Source organism: Ursus maritimus, unplaced genomic scaffold (assembly GCF_017311325.1).
Source record: "Ursus maritimus isolate PB19 unplaced genomic scaffold, ASM1731132v1 scaffold_9, whole genome shotgun sequence".
Classification (NCBI taxonomy): domain Eukaryota; kingdom Metazoa; phylum Chordata; class Mammalia; order Carnivora; family Ursidae; genus Ursus; species Ursus maritimus.
This window is the reverse complement of record NW_024427107.1, coordinates 5,518,617-5,527,912: the sequence shown is the minus strand read 5'-3', so window position 1 is coordinate 5,527,912 and position 9,296 is coordinate 5,518,617.

Below are 9,296 nucleotides of genomic sequence, written 5' to 3'. Positions count from 1 at the left end.
ATTTACATAAAGTCAAAAAACCCCATAACAACTACAAAAAGTTCTCAAAAAAAGTACTGTACTGTAATTCCAAATATTGCACGTAAAGTTACATTCTCCTGGGATTAGATTCATAGAAGATAGAGCTGATAAATATTCCCCTTAGAGAGAGTAAGAGATTTAGTGATTTCTCTACAGGAGTATCTGTTTCTAATTATTTATTTAACAAGGTATTAGAAACACAGTATTACAGATTAATAAATTTTAGAAATATTTATAAATTACTTAGGTGATGCCAAGTTCATTTTTGGTTTATTTAGATATCATAAAAACTTTAAAGGGAAGTCATAATTTAAGGTATCTAAAAGTACTCATCGTCTTCTACCGCTCCACACACCCATTAGCTTATATTCTCAGGATTAGATTAAAAATTGAGCCCACAGATTCTTTCAGCAAAATAAAATAAAATATAACTATATTAAAACTATGCATGTTTTTAAGTACATTAAAAACAGAATATAAATGACATTTTTCTTCTTCCCCCTGACAGGCATTTAAGAATGTAAATCTATTTGAAGAAAAAAGTGCCTGGAATATTAACTGCGGTGATGAAGCATCTAATTTTATGGTGTATTAAGATGATTAAAATAGGAGCTTCTCAGAAATAACTGATTATTTGTGTCCTTTCATATAGTGCCGTCTTTCTTGGTTTATCTTTGTCTATAGAAGTAATTTGAAATTTTTAAAAAACACAGTTTAAATCAAAAAATATATATAGAATATTAAAAAGTATGCTATTCTTTTATTTTGCTAGGTATATATTATTTTCTTACATGGTTAATATTCCATAAGGTATGGATTAAATATTTAATTAAATATTTAATTATGTAAATGTATATGTCGAGAGTGCCGTGAGAAATGATTTTTTGGTATAGATTTGCAAGTAATATGTTGAATAATCAATGTATGAAGTCCACTTTGTAACTCTTTTTAATAATATTTAAATACATTTGTTCAGAATTTGTCTTTAATTGCACTAATTTAAAATATGAATTTTATTAAAAAGTGAAATATAAAAATCTGTGTTGTTTTCTTTGAATTGACAATATTTGTAGCAAAGGTTATACTATTGAGATATTGTTACTACGTATGTATATATGTATAAATATGTATTTCTAGGACAGCAACTAATCTCCTGAGAAAATTCCTATCTTTTGAAGTTTGAGCATATGGTAGTGCTGTCTTAAATAAAAAGAGAAGAGAAATGTGGTCATGGAGTTAGGAGAATGCAGGGGTTGCCTAGGATGCTCTGTTTGGAATTTTTTAAGTAATCCTCTACACCCAGTGTGGGCTCAAACTCATGACCCTGCAATCAAGAGTCTCATGCCTCTGCATCGACTGAGCCAGCCAGGTGCTCTGTGTTTTAGAATTTAACAACATATTTGATACATGAAAATAGTTTCATGTAAAAACAACAATGAAAAAATGAGAGACCTACAATAAAATGATAGAAAACCTCCCACCCTTTTATTATTTTATTATTTTTTAAAATTTTATTTATTTGAGAGAGAGCACTTGAGTGGGGGTGATGGGAAGGGGCGAAGGGAGAGGAGAGGACAAGCAGACCCCTTTGCTGAGTGTAGAGCTCCAAGTGGGCTCGATCCCAGACCCAGAGATCATGACTGAGCCGAGGTCAGCCACTTAACTGATGAGCCACCAGGCACTGCCCCCTCATCTTTTAAAGTAGACAAAGCAAGACATAGTCAGGACAGCCAGACTTCGCTCTACTTCGTCCCACTGCTTGTGTTGGCATCAGAGATGCAAGAGGTATGTCTGCACTAGCCAGTGCTTTTATTTTGCAGCAACTTTGGTCTCTCCTATAATTGTGTTATCTTCTTGTTTATGTACATAAAGCATACATACTCCTTATCCATCAGAAAAACAAGCTCAAAATACCCTTTGGCTTCAGGAATATTGTGAAACTAGATTTTCAATTTTTAGTTTTATTTTGCCTATGGGCAGACAAATAATTATGTTTAAAAAAACATGGGGGGGCAGAATGGAATTTTGCAATAATGCTATGTAGTAAAGAATGAGAAGAATGCACATTTTTTAGTTCATTGCACTTAACATAGTAATTATAATCTTTACAACATTTTGAAAAATGAAGTAGTTTTTGGTCATAATCATCTAAGAGCTGGAGTGCTATTTTTATAAAAGTGAAGAGGCTATTGAATAATGACAAATAAGAACTTAATGGTGAGACATATGTAGCTGAAAAATAAAGAAAATAGCCTAAAGGGGCTTCATGATTAGTATGGTTTCAATAAGATAAATTATTTCAGATGGAGTTCTATGAAATTAGATTTTAAACATTTCCACAGATGACTGCGTTGTGCTCAGAATATATATATATATATATATATATATTTAAAGCCTACAGGGATTGATTAAAAATAGCCAGTTAAAAGATGTTTATTTTATTGATTGATACTCATTTTCTCATTATATTCGATCAACAGGGAGACTTGAGAGAGTAATGAATAAAAAGAGACCTCTAATTATTACTTAGCAAAGATTTTCCACAGGGCATAGGTGATTAAAGACTGAATAGGAGAATCACTCATGTGGTACTAGCTAACCAGGACATCATCATCATCTAGGAAATAATCTTTCGAGCCTCATAACAAGGCGCAGGAGGTGACTATTCACATCGTACTGACGAGCTAAAGACATTCAAGCTGGCTTCTCTCCAACTAGTCACCTAAGTGGTTTCAGCAGACAGCCCAATATGAATCTCTGAACTGTCTGCATAATTACTCTTTTGAACCTCCACTTCTCTTTCTATTGTACACCCTTGCTTTGTTTTTATTATTTTTGAGAGAGTGTGAGAGAGACAGTGAACCAGGGCTGGAGTGGAGGGGAGAGAGAGATGGAGAGAGAGAATCTTAAACAGGCTCCATGCTCCATCTCACTAGTGACCCATGAGATCATGCCTGAGCCAAACTTACAAGTCAGACACTTAATTGAGCCACTCAGGTTCCCCAGTACAACCTTTGCTTTAAAGGCAAGAGTGCAGTTACTAAACTAGCTCTGGGAGCTTTGAAGACAGGAAGCATGTGTGATTTTGGGAGTGGGTCGGTGAGTTGTATGTGTTCTTATCACTCTTCTGTATGTTAAAAAATAGTTAATTGATTAGAAAATCTAGCCCCTGTCTGAGCAGCCTCTTCGCCATAACCTTCTTGGTTTTGTTTCACATCATTTATCACTCTGTGTAATAATGATATTTGTTTTGTTTCTTATCTATGTCTCTACACATAATTGGTTCTAAAAGAGGAGCACCTATCTTCTGAAGTATTTCTAGAATTCTAGAAGAGTGATTGGCTCATAGTAGGTACTTTATGTAATAAAGAATAAACAATTATCTCATAAACCAATGAATGAGATTAAGGAACACTATATTGATTTATAATAAAAATCAAACAACGATTTATGAAACACTATTGAGAGGTTGTCTTTAGTTATGCAGTAAACTCTTTTTTGTGTTTTGTGGAAGACACTGAGGCGAAACCCACAGGACCAGATTATTCTCCTCATTTTCCCCTTTGTAACTGCTTCAGTTTATCCAACGTAGAGGCATGAACACAGTAGTAAAACTGTGGAGAACTTTAACCTTGTGCATGCAAAATCAAATGCCTGTGTGCCAGGTGACTAAAAGCAAATTCAAATGGGCCCCCAGGGATGGTGGCTGGTGCTCACAACCTGACAGCAGTGGTGGGTTTCTGCGCTCGCCAGTGCTGCCATGTTAGAAACCAGTCTCCTTGAGTTTTCTAGAAACACTGGAATCCAGACTTTGAGCGTGAAATATCTCAACTTCTACAAGTTGGCATCTAATTAGAAAAACATTAATACACTGTGCTGTCAGCCAAATAAAAAATCTTGAGCCATGTTTGGATCATGAACTGCTATATTTTGACCTCTGATGGACATTTTAACTTGGAGTTTCTTCAGTTTGATTTCCTTTTATCCTCTTTGAAGAATCTTGGCTCTCTCTTCTATCTGGTCCCAATGGAGATTTACTGATCAGTTTCTGAGTTTTGACCTTGGCTTTGCCCTGGCAATCTCCTAACTCTGTTTCTAGAAATTTCTCCTGGCAAACCATGCTGTGGAGCCCTAGGCAAAGCAAACCGTATGTCCACATCTCTAGAGTACCCTGAGATGCCTCTGATCTTTGACAAAGGTGACAGCCTTCAGCTTCTTCAGCCTGTGCCAATAATGGGCAGGGAGAGGTGTATGGAGGAGGTAAGGAGAGGGAGAACAATTTGAGGTATAGAAACTATTCTATCCACCGTCTGCATCTGGGTCAGCAAAACACTCCCTCTTCCTCTTGCACATCTCCTGTGAGCTTGGTATTAACAATATATTTGAGTGAGTGGCTCATTAATTAGTACCAGGTGATATCATCCTTGCAACTTTTTCTCAGTTTAATGGAGCAGCTACTTCTTTCATACTTGTGAGAGTTGTGGAGCAGCAGCAGTTATGATGACCAGGAGCATCTCTGATGAATAGTGTTGTAGCTGGTGGTCCGACACTAAGGTGGGAGATTAACCCCCAACAATGGAGGCTAATCCCTCCCTCTGAATAAGGGTGTGTCCAGGCAGGTTTCTTCAGTTCTATCACAAAACAAAAAGGAAAATAAATAGTAATCTTTAAAAAACGTCTTGAGCTTCTAGTCATAATGCCGTAGGTGTCCAGAATGCTAGAACATTCCCTAAACTGCCAAGTGAAGAGTTCTGTTCAAAGGCAAGATCCACTTTTGTTAAGTGACCCTCAGATACATGCTAAGACTTCAATACTCACCTTTGAGGAAATCTGTTCTTGATATTTATGTCTTTTGGTGTCAATAGAAGTATAGAAACACAGGAGGATGGAAAATAGACGGGGGAGAGGGTGAACTATATGGGGACAAGAGGTGTTGAAGGGCCTATGGGGATCCTTAGGTAGGCATGAGCGTCTGGCATAGAGGCAGTTGCAAAAGAAACCATCAGAATTCAGATGAGAAGTTCTTAGTCTCAGGCTATTTGGTATGCTACCAGGTCATCTGTGAATCCTTCTGAAAGTGAACGGGGAATACATCACACATAGATATATATACTCTATAATTTGTATATATAATATATTTTATATTATCCATGCTTCATTCTTCTCAGGAAAGGATCCATGGCTTTCTATTAAATTGTAGAAAGCCACTGATGCACCCAGCTAGAGTTAAGAACCACTGATTTAACTGCAGCCTCTGAAAGCAAGTTATAACGTGAGATGCGAAAAAGGCCTCAAACAGGTCCTGGAGGTATTGTGAGAATGGAGATATCACTGGTGCTAGCAACTCAGTAAGTTTGAGAACAAAGGTTTTAGGGTAGTGTGTTGTGGGCATACATATGAAGTGGAGGCCCTGAAATGTAGATTATTGTTCAAAAAAGTTCAAAGCACCTGGCTAAGATGGGAGAGAAGGCAGAGTTGGAGGGTATGCAAGGCCCAAGGAGTTTTGGGTAAGATATGAGAGGTTTTGTCCTGTTTAAATATTGAGAGACACACAAATCAGTGGAGCAGACTTTGAGGAGGTGGAAGGTGTGTCGGGTTCGGAAAAAGAAAATAAGGTTCATAGTAGCATTTGAATAAAAAAAAAGTCTACACATATATTTGTCATATGAGATTTTTGGATAGCTTTTGAACAGATAGATTATTACTGATGGAATGACCTTGGGTAAGTTACAAACCCTCTGTGCCTCCATTTCTTCTCATCTGTATGGGGATGTAAATAGTAACCAATTTGCAGAGAATCACGATCAGCTAATATTAAAGCTGCTTAGCAAAGTGTCAGAACACACTGAGCACAAACACTAGTGCTAAATAAATAAGTGAAATATGCCTGATGTAGAGTAGGCATTCCCACCATTATGGTCTTAGGTGTTGGTCACTTGGTCGCTAAAATATTGCTGTGAACTTCTCAATAGAAGTTTCTGGTCCTAGGCCTGCCCTCCTGCATTTCAGGACTAACACAAGTACATTTCCACTAGAGAGCATAGGTGTTAGAAAAAGAAAGAAATGAAAAAACACAAACCACAGTTCTCAACATAGCTATTGTTAGTTGATTTTTGTTAAACCCTTTTTTCTGTAATTACCGCTCAAAACTGAGAGGATGGAATCTTGCTGTGGAACCATCTCTTGTTCTTAACAACTTTATGTTGAAAGTAATATGCAAACAATGGATCAGCTAAGCACCTTCTGAAAACTTGCCATTTCCTTTGGGCAAGGCAAATAATGTAATTTGTTCCAAATGGCTGTCTGACCAAAAACATCAGTTGGGAAACCCAAACAGATTCTTTACAGAAAATATACATCAGCAGAAGCTTGAATTCCTGTCATGCTCAGTGCTGACACCACCTTGATTCAGACTTGGGCAGGTGGCAGATAAATGCATTTTCTGAGCTGAGACGGAAGAGAAAGCTCTCCAGATGTGTAAGGGCAGCTCTAAAGTTGTGTCTTGATTTATGATTAAATGTTGCACTCTAGAAAATAAAGGTTAAACTTCCTTCAGAATTTGAGTCTTGTCTTTAAAAATTACTTTAACAGTGATGAACATTTATTGATTTTTCTTTATAAATTTAGTGTTTTAGATTGCCCCACTTCTTTTCTAGTTGTGGCTTATCTTTCCAATCTTGGAGGAGATTTTAATTCCTCCTCTGGGAAGACTTCCACTTTCTCCCACATTTTCTAGTCCTACCATCAAGTGGGATTGAAGCCCCAATGGCTGATAAGTTTGCTATAAATATTTTGACTTTTTCAACAAAGATAATACAGACTAAAGAAACAGACAGCAAGAAGACTATAAAATCCTAGAAATTAATTTGAAGGCATTAAAGAGTGTTTTTCTCTTACTTGTACAAATTTTTTCATTAATGATGTTTTTCTATTATAGGAACAATCTGTATTTGTTTGGGGTGCTCTTAAAAATTTAGGAACTTCTGTATTTGCATCCTGTATTTTAAAACTTAATTTTAATTCTTTATTATTAGAAATAATTTAAAATAACTTAAATACATTTCAGAAAATCCAAAAAAAATTGAAAAAATCGAGCACAAATTATGTATGATTTCCTTGCCCAACACAATCATTCTGAGAGCTGGATTTGTATTTCTTCTGCATTTTTACACACCTGTATCCCAATTCTACTTTAACTAGTATTGTAAAAACACAAAACCCACCTTTTTTTTAAAGATTTTATTTATTTATTTGACAGAGGGACAGCCGTAGAGAGAGAGCACAGCAGGGGAGTGGGAGAGGAAGAAGCAGGCTCCCAGCAGGGAGGAGCCCAATGTGGGACTCGTCCCGGACGCCGTGATCACGCCCCCTGAGCCGAGGCAGACGCGCTTAACGACCTGCGCTACCCAGGCGCCCCAAACCCACCATTTTATCTGGTGATAATGTGACTTCATAGATATATTAGAGATATGCCCTATTTTATTTTAAAGTAGTTTTGTCTATGTAAGTTATTTTAAAATTTACTTCAAAGGAAACCTTGAAAACATGTCTAACTAGGCTCAGATTTTTCAATAATCGATTTATGCCTCTTTAAGAAAAGTAATAATGAATATTCTATTGATTTAAATAGGAATAGCTGCCCATTTAAAAATGCAACCTAGAACTGAGCAGTGCTGTTTGCTTTAAGCATTGAAGAAAATTCATGAAATCCTTTCTGCCCCTGGTGATATTTAACGCCAAAACAGATAAAACAATTCTTCAGTTTTGCAGCAAATATTTTACAAAATCAATGTTTGGTTTATTTTGACAAAATATGTTTCTGTATGCATTCAAATTACTGAGGTTCTAAAGTAACAGAAACAACCTTGATTCAGATGAAACAAAAAGAGATAGTTTATGGAAGAGGTATGAGAGATAACTTATGGGTTCAAACTTTGACCTTGGGAAGAACAGGAAATTGCGGATCCGGCACCTTAAAAGTAAAATTTGTTGGAATTTCCTTTGAGAATACTGCCATTGATAAGACTGAGCTCTTAAAATGCTCATTTCTAGTTTTTCCATCCAAAAGTTAAAATTAAGTGTAGGGAGGAGCTGATTAGCCCAGGTAAGATCAGTGTTGACATTAAAGAGTGGCTTTTCCTAGGAAATAAAAACCGCTTGTTCACTGGTATTTCGCCTCTAAGTGGTGACACACTTTCCAACAGTATGTGGCACCTCTCACTTCGTGAAATATTGAACATCTCTTTAATCTATTTGCTTGAGTTACATGCCAGCAAGAAGAGAAGCTGTAATAGACAAGAGAGAAGGAAGGTTGGATTCTGTTTATCTTGCTACTTCCACTGAATCACTGATTTATCATCAGTGTGCAAAAAGAACCTTAAGTGATTCATGGGATGTCCCTTGGTTTGCTGTAAAGACTTAGAATCTTCCTCCATCATCATCTGGAGTTATGTCACGTTATTAAAACAGCAACTTCCACCAACTTCCAAATTAGAATTAGTCTCAGCAGCTTCAAGCATTTGTGGAATGACTTTAAATATGAAAAATATCAATACATTAAAGATTCCTGAGCTGTTTCTAATGGAAACTTATTTCATGTATGTGTTAGAATGAAATACAGAGACAGTAACAATTTCTTTTTGAATATATGCTATGTATAAAAAGTCAGACTGAGCAGTTTCTCCTCTTATTTAATTCTTGTGAAATTCAATTATGAGAGTAGTTCTTACCAGTGTTCAGCCTCATTTTAGAGACTAGAGAACTGGAATCTCAGGGATTTTTATAACTTCCTCAAGTGTATACAGACATCAGCTAGCGAGTTAAGATTTATTCCTGTGTTTTCTGATTCTAAGCCTGATATTCTTTTGGACTCAGCTGGGTCCTAAATGTGCCCAGTGGGTGATCATTGTTGCGATGGGACGGCCAGCACACATTCTGGTGTCCATAGGAGTGAACCTGACAGAAAGATTGCTCGTGAATTAGTTTGGACAGACAGCATGATTTAGAAGAGAGAGAGAGAGAAGAAAGAAAGAAAGAAAGAAAGAAAGAAAGAAAGAAAGAAAGAAAGAAAGAAAGGAGGAAAAGGAGAGAAGGAAAGAAGGAAGGAAGGAAGGAAGAAAAGAAAAGAAAGAAAGAAAAGAAAGAAAGGAAGGAGAAAGGAAGAAGGGAAGGGAAGCGGAAAGAAGGAAGAAAGAAAGAAAGAAAAAGAAAGAAAAGAAAAGAGAAAGAAAGAAAGAAAGAAAAGAAAGAAAGAAAGAAAGGAAGGAAGAAAGAAA